Raw genomic sequence first — 13,724 nt, 5'->3', positions numbered from 1 at the left:
AAATGTCTTTGGCTACAGCCAGCTTTCACCCCAGCCTCCAGGAGTGGATGCAGTGGCCAAACTGGGATGCTCGTGTCATCCCATCACTGCAGCTCCACCAGTGCCTGCCTTGCAGCACCGCACCAAAATCCGGGACCTCTCCCCCATTTTAGTGACTCCCCAAATCCTGGCTGTGTCACAGCCTTGGTTTGTGCTGTGTGGATCCAGAACAAATCCCTGGGGATCAGCAAATGGCTTTTAAAAGCAGCTCGATGGGCTGGTTGAGTTTTGCGGCGTTTGTCGCAGGCTCGGAAGGTGATGTGTTTAACGTGGCATGACAGAACACAGCCGGGCGCTGCCGTGGGGACAAAGGGGTGATCCTGGGGAAAACGCCTGCCCTGCTACCAAAACCAGCCCTGACTTTATTCCTTAACCTCCAGCAATTCAACAGGCTTTGACCACGAGCTGGGGGAAAGGAGGAAGCAGCCAGGCTCCCAGAATTGATTTCATTCCAGGTAATACTTCTTACACAACAATCTGTTCCTTTCAGAAGGACACAGATTGGGGAAGTATTTGGTCAAGGGGCAGTAGAGGGCACTCCAGGCCAGATCAGGTTAAGTTTTGGTCACTTTATCTCTTCTTGTTGACGTAAATGCTCGAGGCCATGGCCTGGGGTTTTCCTGCAGAAATGTGTTTACAAGCAGGTCAAGGACTTGCAGACAGATAACCATTAGCAAAACAACTTTTCTATTGACAAAAGAGCACAGAATAGCGTGTTGGCAGATGAATTCTCTTGTTTCATTAAATGAAATTTTTTTAAAAAGAGAAAGTAAAAGAGAAGTTAAATCAAAGGCCTGCTGCCCATCTGATTCTCTCAACCAGTTTTCTCACTTGAATTTAAGAATGTGACTTGTTCCCACTTGCAAATGACACTGAGGACTTAGGCCAAAGTGCTGTGTTCAGTAATAAATCGAGCTGGGATTTACTACTGGTCAGAAAGTGTGTGAGGCTTGTTAGCAGATTTGTTAACCCCAGTTCTGTTTTCAAATGAGAGCTGCCTGCATGTCTGCAGCCCAAGGAAACACTTTGGGAATCTCACCTGGTTTCAAGTTTCCTTGCAAACCTCCCCACACCGGAGCCCTGGTCCCATCCCTTGCCTCCCCCCTCTCCAGCCCCCAGCAGGTTCATCAAAAGGTTTTGCCAAAGTTCAGGAACCTTTAGAACAAACCCAGCCGATTTATGGGTTTGTGGACAAAGCACAAGAGAGCTGCAGCTGCAGCTCAGGGGAATCCAGATGGGTCAGGCTGAGTTTTGCCTTCACATTCAGTGTCCTCTCAGAATCCCCAGCCTCAGAGCTCAGTCAGTGGATGCCTACATTTCCAGAAAAACCAACCAAGATTTCTACAGCCACATCTAGCCAAAAAGCACTGTTCACAAAAAGCCAGGGCTTTAAACAGCCATGAATTCAGCAGACAAAAATTTTAACAAGAAGTAGGAGAAAAAACTGCCACTCAAAACCCCGATGGTTATTTGCTACCTGTCAGTCAGGGTTTGGCTACAACCAGAGGAGGAAGTGGCTTCTCAGAAAGCCTTGTTCAGTCTTACTGGAGGAATTTGTGGTCTATTCTGTGTATAGTTTGTGGTATCTGAGTCACAACCTGACTCCAAGTCATGCTGGATTCTAAATGACAAACGCTGTCTCTCTGACGGAGGCCGTGCATTAGTCAGAAACCAAATGTGTGCACTTGGGAGAGCTGGGACATTTAATGCCCAAACAATAAAGCAAGCTAAACAAAATGAGCTAAGCCAACTGGAATCAGCAGAAGAGGGTTGGTGTAACTCATCTGCCTGTACCAGCAGATTAAAACTCAGCCTGAGGTGTGAGCAACTCTGTACATGAGCTGGAGGAAAAGGCTGCTGTGTGCCTTTGGGGGACAAACACCTCTGGGGCTTTACACACAATGCAGGAAAAGTGAAACTATTTTCCAGGGCATGCTGGAAACGGAAGGGAAAGTACAGTTGCTGTAAATCTGAGCTCATTCTAAAATAACAACTCTCTGCTCATTTTCCTTTTAGTTTCTCTTTTTCATCCCTCTCCCGCTCACACACACAACCTTGTGCCAGCAAAGGGTCAGGAGCTCTTGGGAGCTTCTGCTTGTGGGAGTTGGACAAGGTTACATGTGGAGGTTTAGCACCCAAATATCACTCAAAACCCCTGCCTTCACCCTGGCCCTGCCTTTTAAAGCAACAGCCGCTGTGAAAGAAGTTATTTTTTCAAGCAAGAGCTGCCTTGTCTTTGTTAATCAAGACACTAAGTGCCACTCCACCACAGCAGCATTCCTGCTGCCCCAACACCACTCACTTGTCTCCAGTCCCATTAACACTATTAAAAACTCAATAACTTTTTCTATCTTCTTCATTTAAATAATATTCCTCTATGAAGCGTAGCGATTAAAAATGCCTGTAAACTCTTCTATTAAAATGACATTTTAAAAGGCTTGATTTGAACATGGCTATGTCACTTAAAGTGGAAAAGTTTCTGCTAGTTCCCTTCCAAGCTGTTAAAGATTAGCTTGATGTAGATAAGACTATTCCCCAAACTCATTATCTGTCTTCAAAATGCACCTTAAGGACTACTTAATAAAGTCAAGGTTACGTGAAGAGTATTTCAGTGAAAACCAGTGAATGACTATTAATAAATCTGCATTACAGATTGGTTATTTTGTCTCTGTCTTTCATCTGAGCAATAGATGATCCTTCTGTTCTTTTTTTTTTTTTTCCTTTAACAATAAGCATGTGTTGCCTCTTTCTACAGGTCACCAATGAATCAGAGGCAGCAGCAGTAGCAGAGAGCATTTCAGCACGTTTACAATTAATCAGATCTAAGAAATGTAAAATATTTGGCAGAAAAAGATCTCTGACCAGTGAAAATTAAATTATAAGGATTCTTGATTGGGCCAAGACTACATTTAAAATATCATCATGCTACTCTTTGTATAACTGCACTTTTATTTCTCCAAAGCCATGTTTCCAATTTATTTCAATATTATGGGTATGAAATGTTAATCCCATGAGTTCTGATACCAGCTAGCAGCACATCCATCCATAAGGGAAGCACTACAACTTCTTGAAACAGGAGAACTACTTGGCAGGATTTGTTCCTCAGCCCTCCCCATCTGTTGTCCATAGCAATGCAGAGCTGGTGTTTTTAGGGTGAGACTGGTGGTGTAGGGTCCTGCAGCACCCAGTGCCAAGAATTCTCACAAATCTTCATCCTCATCTCATTCTCACAGAGCAGATTGGGAAGTTTCTGATGTCTAAGGGCTGGAATCTTCTCCCTCAGCTCACACAGTGAGAGAGAGGCCTGTGCAGCCCTGGGCTCACGTGGGGAGCTCCCCTCTCCATGGAGAGGATCAAAATGCTCCAGGACACACTCATATGTCTCCCTAGGGATGTCCAAGGGAGTAACACAAGAGGGAGGGAGGAAAACTTATCACAGGCAAGCTTGCTGGAAACTTGGAGCAGAAATCTCAGGCTAAATTCAGTCTGTCCTTTAGATATCTCAGTACCTCTAAAGTCTAAATAATTTTTTTTATTTTTTTAAACTGTTTCTGGTTTCAGCTGAAAGCAGTCAACATAGAAGCTCACAGCTCTGTATGCATCAAAAGGAACCCTGCAGATTTTTGCTGGATTGACTTGCTGGAAACTGTTGATTCACTCTACCTGGAACAGCTCCAAAATTCAGTCACTTACCTGTCATTCAACCATTCCAGAGGAATTTGCATAACACAGATGTTTCCATATTTGCCATGCTCTACCTTGTGCAGTGAAGATTAGCCTGACTCAAGGACAGAGAAAAAAAAAAAAGGAAAAAATAAATAAAAATAAAAAGGAAGCAAATCTGTGTACATAATCACTCACTGCTCCTTGCCTTTAAGTAAGTCCATGAACCCTGTGATTATTAATTCTGGACCGTGTGTTCTCTAGATGGGTCAATGTTTTTTGTCATATATTTATCTCATGTATTAGGCCCCTCAAAAACTTAGGGTCACATCCACAGGGATTTCTGCACACAACTGAAATCCTACTCAAGCCCATGCTCTCGACTTGCCAGATGGAAAGCATCTCTTGTCCGAGAGCCACATAGTTTATTAGCATGATGTAGAACCTGAGCATGATGTAGAACCAAAATACCTCTCAGCAAGGTATTTTGCCTTGATCAGAGTAAAATTAAACCTATCCACACTGCCAGCAGAGACAAGCCCACCATAGCCTGTGTGTGCAAGCATAAACAATAAGAGCAGCAGCCAATTACCCTGCAAAACCTTGGATCTGCTTTCAAACCACAACACAAATTTTAATGTTGTGTTTAGGTTCTTCACTTCAGGGGATTTATATATAAAGTTTACATAATTTATGGGAAATCTGGTAATTAGGAGACCTGCACCTTATGAATCTCCTTGTTCCACTCTAATGATGAAATCTGGTTCACCCTGTGTTTTACCTTTAGGAAATTCTTGCTCCATGAAACCAAGGAGGCTGCACAAAAGCAAAACCATCTCAGCCTTCCTAGTGCTGCTCACTTCCACTCCAGGCTGGAACACAGAAGCATGTCAGAGTGAGGACAGAACAATGCCAGCACAGGTACTGGGACTTGATGGGAAAAATTGTCCCCACAGAGCTGATGGATCCAAGGGAGGCAAAATTGTGTCACCTACATCAGGCCTGGCAAGAGCCTGGGAGAGAACAAGCTGGAAAAAAAGTGTAAATCTCCCTGAAGATCAGGAGCAGGACCTTGCAGAAATGCTGGGAGCTGTTGTCATTGCTGCCTGGGAGAAGAGCTGGGCCACACTGAATTATCCTGAAGGAGAACTCTTTCCGTATTTTTTGCACAGATAGCAAAAGATTTAAAACAGGTGAGTGGCATCATACAATCTAAACCTTTTATTCTGTATTTCACATCTTCCTGGTTTATCTAAAACTCATGCTACATTGAGTGAATTAGGAGGTTGATTGAAAAGTACATTATATACTAGTTACCTGCGAGATGTGCACTTTAGAAGTGAAGGTTTAGGGGCAGAGGAAAGGCATATAATAAAGAGTAGTGCACTTTGAAAGGTCTAGGCAATGCTGCAAGAAATAGCATTACTTCACAGTTGTCAAGGCTCAGAAGTTTTATTACCAAGGAATTTCACTTTTGCCTCTTATTCTTAACACATTGACCAGTTCTGGGACTGAGAGGATTTGCTGATCTAATATAGATAGTGATTTCGTAGGTTTGTTCAGATTTATATAGACAGCACCCTGGGATCAGGAATTACATTTAAAATGTAATAAAATGTTCTTGTGCACTTTTACTCACAAATACTGTACTTAAAAAAGTAAACATCAAATAATCTCAGATATCTTTCAAGAAAATGTTGACATAGCTCCAAGAGCTCATACAGATGACTGAATAGTTTTCTGAGTAAACTTAATAAACTCATATTCTTATTCTTTCAGTGTACCATGAAGTATCACATCATGAAGAAGAGAGAGCTAAGCCATATAATTTGGCAGAAATCTATTTTAAACACATATTTCAACATATGAAGACAGAATACAGACATTTATGTAGGCATGTTTTTAATGTTTTTATGCTACTTACAGTCTTAGTGTTTAAATAATGGTGGCATTTGAGCGTTTCACCCACATAAGGAAATCAAGTTCCCATTGCAAAAATTTTGTCCCTGCTCCTGAAGTGAGACCTCAGCCCTTTTCTACTCAGCAGCAATGTTACAATGATCTCAAGGGGCAGGATTTGACCCCTAATGTGTTCAGAAGGACTTTGTGTAAGTTAGGAGTTTTTAGCACAATTGCTCCTCTAAGTAGTCAAAATGATTCATCTACATTATCTGTCTTTATTAAACAGTCATTTACCCTAGTGAGTCCCACTCAAGGGAATCTTTATTATTCAGACAAGCCCTTACAGTCATAATGACACAAAATATATATAGGAATAGTTAATAATACTGTTATTCCTATGTCTGTGGATAAACATCAGCTGGTAATTTTGTATCAACAATCCATCAGAGCAGAGACAAAAATCTACAGCTAACACGAGCAGGAAATCCGTAATAACATGCCAGAGATCTGGTGAATACTATTAAGCAAGAGACCATCATGAGGAAACATATTTAGATTCTTAATATATTTTGCACAAAAACATGAAATGAAGACTTTCTTACAAAATTTAACAAAACAGCCTTAAGGCCTATTGAAGTCCAAAGTTGTGTCAAAGCTGATAACATGGCTGATATTCTCAACCTAAAATTATTTAAGGATCATATAAATATAGTCTCCATTCTGCAGGAGATGAATTTGTTACCCAAATCATTGATGGGACAATCATTTCTCCCTCAAAGAGTGTGCATGGCCAATGCAGCTCAGCAACATTGGCATGTCTCCTGTCAGAATCCAACATTTAAGTCTGAAGAAAGGCCTCAGGGAGGCCTTTCTGTGTTTGGGAATATCTACAGCTCTTTGGAATTTCCACAATAATGCCAGGGCCCCCACTTCTAAGTCAGGGGAAGGTGGAAGGAGGGAGTTTCCAATGTAACATCAGATTGGAAGCCCTTCATAGAAATGGGTGAGTGTTTTCACCTCTGAGGCACTTGTATTTTCAGACATGTTGGATGCTGAGAAAGCTCTTGATCCTTCAGCTCTAATTTAATGGAACAATATATATTTTTAGGATTTTTATATCACTTCCAATAAAGAGCTGATAAAAATTTGTTACAATCTTGAGGGAATGGACCAATGCATTTTGTGGGTTTTAATCTGCTGAAGGACTGAAGCATCATGACTTGGAAAGTTTTGTTGAGTCATGTGTTTCTATTAGACTGCTTTTTCAAGAAAAGGAAAAAATGATCATCCCTCATAGTCTGCTTTAGATAACAGAGGTCTCAGGACAGCCTCTAAAGGCACTGGCCTGCTTCAAAGCAGTGCAAAACATTTCATCTTAAATCTACATTTTGAATCTACAGCTGAAGCAGTTCAAATGTTTGTCTGAAATAAACTCAATTTTTCTCTCTCCATCTGTTTTTGGATGTTTTGTACCAGCCCTGTGTGGTGTCTCAGCCATGTGCAGGTGAATTAGAGCTGCGGGATGAACACTGCAAGACTTTATGGAGTATCCTGCTCTTTGATCTCCCTGGTTCCTGCCCAGAGATGAACACAGCGAGCTAAGCACAGCAATTAGCAGTAACAGCTATTAACAGGCTTCACAAAAGACACAAAAGGACACAAGTAGGTGGTTTACAGCTTGGCAGATAAAAACAAAGTGGGCACTTTCTTTTGCACACCACTCCTCCAGCAAGTTCAGTCGAAGGGACCAGAGGATTAACTGGCTAACTGGTAAACAGACCTCAAAAATATAAAATATATTGTATCTGTGGGCAGCCCCTGTAGCAGAGGAAATATATTTGGTTTACCCTTAACAAAGCCCTTTGCGAACAAATTTTTTTGGGAAAGACCATTTTTTACTGCATTGCTTTCTGAGTTAAAACTAAAGTCATCACCATAAACACTTGGTATGAGGAAATTGGAAGGAAAATCGAACACTGATTGCCCTGTAGAAGCACAGCAGTTTCCATTGGCGCTGCTGCCCAAGGAGAGGGTGTAAAGAACAGAACTATATTCTGTATTTCTGGCTAAGAGTTCACAATCCTGTCCTCTACCCCAGCCACCTCTCTGAAAAGCCAAGGAGACAACCTAAGCCAGCCTTCTGCTGCTGGCTGTGGGGCTCAGACTGGGACCAGAGGACTGAGTTAGGTCACGTTCCAAGAGGTTGTTCCCTGCAGATCCTTCAGGTACTTGGTCCAAGGAGTACCCCCACCACACCCCCTGCCTTCCCAAACACATCCCCCACTGCCTGGGAAAGCAGAGCTGCAGGTGACACTTCTGTGCTGTGCTTGTGACAGATCACCCTGAATTTCATGCTGTTTTAACAGCAGGAGAAGCAGCCTCCCTCCTGTCCCCCACAAGCCTGTAAATGATGTGGCCACATTTGCTTGTTGTTGTTTTGACAAACAACACACACTGAATGGAGTACCACCCCCCCATTGTGATAGATTCACAAATGTGGTCTAACAAAAACTCATTTTTCTATACAAATACCAGTCTTGAGAGACATCTCATAATAGTATTGCATCAGGGATATCTCTAAAGCTGACAGATTTCCAAACACATATTTATATTATACACATATATAGGAATAAGAAGCTGGAAAGAAAAGAGGGGGAAAAAATAGAGAAGAAGATGCAATAAGTCAGAGAGCATCTAAGGATTTTTAGCCATAAGCTATTTCTTAAATCAGGAAGCAAAACATGCATTAATCAGAACATTAGCTCCAGACAGTGCAACAACATCAAGAACATTGTTACTGTACAGAAAGTCATGAATCTTTAGAGACCTACAAAATATTTATATAACTTTATTGTCGTTGGCTTTGGTCAATCATATAACATGAGATGTGTAAAAAACTATAGAAAAACAAAAATAATAATGAATTTATTTTTTTTTACCTTTTGTCCCTGTGCACTGTGTGTGAGGAATTATGAAACATGTCCTGTTTTCCACACACATCTGATTCCAGTGCAGTATCATAAATGTACCCAAAAGCTGTTCTGGAAAGCCTGGCTGGTGCATAGAACAATTCCTGCATCCTGACCATGATGGTAGATGCATCCTGAGGATGGAGTGATCTAGAGCAAAGGTTTTGGCCAGTAGAACAATCCCTACCTGAACTTCTGGGGGAACCTCTGGGACTTTTTAGACACTGAAGCACTCTGGAGAGTGGAAAAAGGCCATTCATTACCAATTTCTTTCTCACTCCAGGCTGCACCAAAAGTAAATCATTATCCAACTTTGCTAAATGGGGGAAACAAGACATGAAACATGGTTAGGAGCACAATGAATTCAGTTATAAGAGTCTAAAATCCCTCTTCTGAGGACCAAAAATCTCTTCCTGCTACTTTTCACATGACAGTCAGACAACACATGTTTCCTCACTTTATCCTCTCCCCTCAGAAGTGACTTTATCCACATCCATGAAAGATCAAGAGTTGTTCAATTTCCCTGCTGCGGTGCTGCTTCCTCAGGCTGAGAATCTCCTCACAAGAAAACTTTATGATCATTTACTTTCTTTTCAGCCACTGACTTCAAGTACTCATTCTGAATAGATGGAGAACAGAACACACAGGTGCAATGCAAAATGTTGAGCTTTAGAATGCCCTCTTTAATGTCCTCCTCTTTTCTTTCCAATTAATTACTCTGGATGTTGTAACTAATCTAAGTTGGACCTGGAAAAAGCACTTGGCTCATAACCCTTAATTAGTATGTCTAGCATGGTGGAGATGACTGTAAATTATCAAAAAGTCTGTTAAGCCTTTTCAGAATTTGAAGTTTTGAAAAAGACCCTCCAGCTGAAGGAGTTTCCATGGCCTTCCTACGTGCCAGTATTTAAGATTGAGTGCTTCGGTGAGGTGGGAGTTATATTTAAAAATTCTATATACATTTATATCAACTTAGCCTTAAAGGGACATTTTATCCTTTCCTTGCAGGGAAAATGTGTTCTTGGATTCAGCTTCATTTAATCACCTTTTAGTCCAGCTCTTAGTGAAATTTCTTAGGGCATTGATTGCTTGAGGTTTGCTTTAATTCCTTCCCTCAAGAAAGAGTCGTGTAACGTATTCACCACTAAGACACGTATTTGAGGGCTGGCTGGGGAAACTGATAGAAATAGATGTAGCAAAATGATAAATTTTCCTTTCCCCCCCCCTTGTCCTGTCACTGAAACACAGAGCATGGTTAAAAGCTAAGAGGAAGTGGGTATGTTGTTGTAACACCCTTTCTTCACATCTAATCTGTGGAAGCGGTTATCTGATCCCAATTCTCCTGTTATTGCAGTGGGCACAACACAGATTGCAATCCAGTGCTGGGATAAAGAGAACATAAAACCTTCAGAAACATTTGTCAAGATTTTCCCTCATACTTACAGATGTTAAAACCAGAGGCACAGAAGCAGAGACTTCAACACATACACTAATTGCCACCGAGCACTGAAATGATTTCTAATATTAATGCCTATTAAATAGAACTGATATTTCTATAAATACATTTCTGGGGCACTTTGTCCACCATAAACTCTCCCTAATGCCTGTGCTTTTTTTAATTTTATCTTCAAATTCTCTGAATCAGAATCACTAATACAGCTGCCTGACAATGAATATAGCAAATGTATCCCAAATTGTATAACAGTTTTGACAAATACTTTTCTTTGTTTGGAAAGTGCTCACTTTAACCAATCAACACTCATCATTATGTGTCTGGACATGCTAATCACCTACTATTTTTTCCATTCCCTGATTGCAAGTTATTGTAAGAAGATAAATGTCTGATTATACATGTGTTTGAATATTTCACAGATTAAAAGTTACTCTTGTATATATTCAGTGATTCAAAACCATGTGTATAAGTATCCACTGTCTGAATATTTGCAATAATTAATGATGTGATCTCCTTATATATACTAAATAAAAGCTAGCACTAATATTCACAAAGATATCTGGAAATTTATTTTTGTTATTACTTAATTGCACTCTCAAAATTATTTCTCAACAGAAGAGTGAAAGCCATTAAAAAAAGATATATATATCTTATCATGCTTAACAGATCACCATATCTCAATAATGAAAAAAGATTAAATAAGGAAAAACAAACCAAAGGTGTGAGATGACTTTCCCAGCAGCATTAATGTATCAGTTTCTCAACTGTGTAAACTGGTGTAAATCAAGTTAGGTCAACAGAACAAAACCAGCTCCAGACCTCTGTACCCTCTTAAAAAAAGCACTTACACTTTCTGCTTATGAGCCTTAAAATACAACAGTACTTGCATTTTATTTTTTTTTTTTCCTGAGGTAGACAAGTGAGAATTTGGAGAATGATTTTCTTTTTGGTTTTAGTAATTCTCCCTAAAATAGCTCTCAAAATTTTTTTTCTTTTTTGTTTTTTCCCTCTTGAACAATAATATGAGAAAGGTCAAATGCCTCAAGTCGAAACTCTACCTCTAAAATACTAAGCAGTACAGCAGGGCAGACTTGTGGTATGTTGGTTTATTAAAACATATATATTAATTTGGTTATTAGTCATAGAGGCCTAGAAAATTCACTTAGTTCTTCAGACAGTACAGAAATCAGTGGACCTCAACTGTCCTTAATTACTTTCTCAGAATGTGATAACTCTTCTCAATGGGTCTGACACCCAGAGAAGCCAGAGAAAGTCCACAGTCTTTATTTAACACTTTTGAGCTAAGATATATTCTCCCTATCCTTTCCTCTGCTCTCCCAAAACAAGAGAAAATTAAATATTGTGTTTACAAACCCAATAGACTGTTCAATATTGGCCCGTTTTAATTACTGGCTGAATCAGTACATGAAATCTGTATATCTCAATTCAAGAGGGGTTTATGGTGGCATCTGTTCTCAAATTTTAAAAGAATAATTACCTCTTATAAAAAAAAGATCTTCAGCACAACTGAGTTACTCTCACTTGAATAAATTAATCATAATTGTTGCTGAATTAAAATCTCTTCCTTTGGCTTTCCAAAACTTCCACAGTCACAGTGAAGTTTTAGGTAATTCTGAGGCAGGGGTGAGCCAGAACTATGTTTTTTTCTTTAAAAAAAAATACTTACAACAGAAGCAGCTCTGAGAGCCAGACTCTCTCTCTCCCTCTCTCTCTGTTAGGCTTCATTTGATAGCTATGAACTGTGGATAAAGAATAAATATGGCTTTTCAGTGCCCTAGGACTCTCACCTGACTTATTTATGTCTGACCTGGTAGAACACCACTGACCTTGGAAAGTTTAATTGAGGCTGGGATTATATGGCACTGCTTGAGGCCACCTGAATTTAGAGGGTGTGACACACACTTTCTCCCTCTTGCTGACTCTCATCTGCCAGGGGATGCACGTGTGGGTGCACATGTGTGTATGTGTGTGCACATTTGTGCACCCCAAACTGAGCCTGGCAGTGGGGAAATACCTTGGTGTAAAGTTACAACACGTTGTATCTTACAGGAAAAGATTAGTGCTGTCAAGCAGACAGCAGGAATGTGTTAGGGTTGTTTGATTCTATTTTTTTTTTTAATTTTTTTTTTTTTTTTTTTTAGTTAGGTTTGTTGTCTCTTTTTTCTCTTCCCAGCATGTTTTCTCAGAGATCTGATTTTTACAGTTGACTCTTAACTTTTTATAACCTGATTCTGCCTACAAACAACTTAAAGCATGAGGGAGAAAGAATTATATAGACACTGATCATACACTTTTACGTATTGTTTTTAGCATTCTTTAATTAAATTTAATTGAAGTATATGATGAATGCTGATCATTTTCAGTCCTATTGGTTTTCCACGAAGTTATAGATACTTAAAACTCCCCACATTTAAGCTAAATATAAAGAGAGGGTGAGAAGAGGAAAAAAAAGGCAGAAGAAAAAATCCATAAGACTGAAAGGTGGAATAAAATGAAATGGCATAGATATCCTGTGGCCAAAGAGAACTATCTTTCCTACTGGAGATTGTCCCTTGATGGATATAAACAGCTCTCATCTGGATTTCTTCAAGGAAGAGGCCAACAAATACTACCTATTATGCATGGAAGCTTTTTATGGCACAGGCTATTGTCCGCTGGAGACCGGGCAGACATCACTAAGCAAACCTCACCTACGGCCACAGACAAACGTCAAGCCCCAAGGGGATTTCTCTCCCATCAAAAACACTCTCCCTTTTCCAGCCTGTAACATATATTTTCCCTGTCATTCAAAGTTTATCAGTACCAAAGCCCTGACACAGCCTGGCTTGAACCACACTGGTAGATGTGAACACTGAACTGTTGGAAAGGCTGAAATATTCCAGGACGGGAACAGTCTATGAAATGTCCTCAGAAATAAAACAACTCCACAGTGCTTTCAAAGCCAAAATTATCCATTCTATGCTTTATTTCTAATGTGCTGCTTGCACTGGAACTGTGACCGTTTTCTGTTTGTAGGCATCATAGGAAATGAAATGAGCAGAGGACTGCTGTTAAGAGCAGCCACAATTCCCCTACCTCTCTCCAACAGGCTGAGCCATGAATCAGGATATATTTTATTATTGTTATAGTTCTATGCAGTGATGTAAAGCTTACCTGAGCCCCTAGCAAGGTGATACCAAGACCCAAACACATTCAAATCCAGGCCAAGCAGCCAATTAAATATGTGCTGTTAGCAATTCATGGTCTGACTCCCACTCTCTGTATTACTAAGTCCACAAAAACTGCCAATGAGGGATAATTGCATCTGCACAGGAAAATATCCAAGATGGTGAAGAAAGCCCAGCAGTAAAGCTATCTGTACTTGTCCTTCATTGGTGACATTCTAAAGACATTGCAGATAAACTGTTTTTGAAAGTTTCCAGCAAACAGAAGAGATTTTAAAATGAATAGCAGACCCCTTTTTCTCTGTTTTTTTAGCAATTCCTCTCTTCCCACTTGATGAAGCAGCAGCTGAAGTGGCAGAGACATCTCCACCAGCCAAGAATAACATGGGTTTGTATAGCTGAACTGCTTGAACAGGGCTGCACTCTGCACCACAAACCAATTCAATCCCTGCCATCCCAGAGCCCAGCTCTGAACATCTGGGAAAGCTGAATAGTGCCCCAAACACTGCCACT

At 40.3% G+C, this 13,724-nt stretch overlaps 1 long non-coding RNA gene across 3 annotated transcripts in view; it reads right to left on the bottom strand.

Annotated features, from left to right (window-relative positions):
• Nucleotides 1–11,765, bottom strand: part of LOC131583104 (uncharacterized) — a 65,567-nt gene extending 53,802 nt beyond the window's left edge. For 2 of the 3 annotated variants that reach the window (XR_009278444.1, XR_009278445.1), the window contains exons 1-3: nucleotides 11,714–11,765; nucleotides 8,761–8,889; nucleotides 3,733–3,817 (exon numbers count right to left, since the gene is read on the bottom strand). This is a non-coding gene — a long non-coding RNA (uncharacterized LOC131583104). The remainder of the gene's footprint in view (nucleotides 1–3,732; nucleotides 3,818–8,760; nucleotides 8,890–11,713) is intronic. The other variant, XR_009278446.1, reaches the window with a different exon arrangement.
• Nucleotides 11,766–13,724: the final 1,959 nt, after the last annotated feature.

This window comes from Poecile atricapillus, chromosome 11 (genome assembly GCF_030490865.1).
Source record: "Poecile atricapillus isolate bPoeAtr1 chromosome 11, bPoeAtr1.hap1, whole genome shotgun sequence".
NCBI lineage: Eukaryota > Metazoa > Chordata > Aves > Passeriformes > Paridae > Poecile > Poecile atricapillus.
This window is presented reverse-complemented; position numbering and strand designations above follow the sequence as displayed.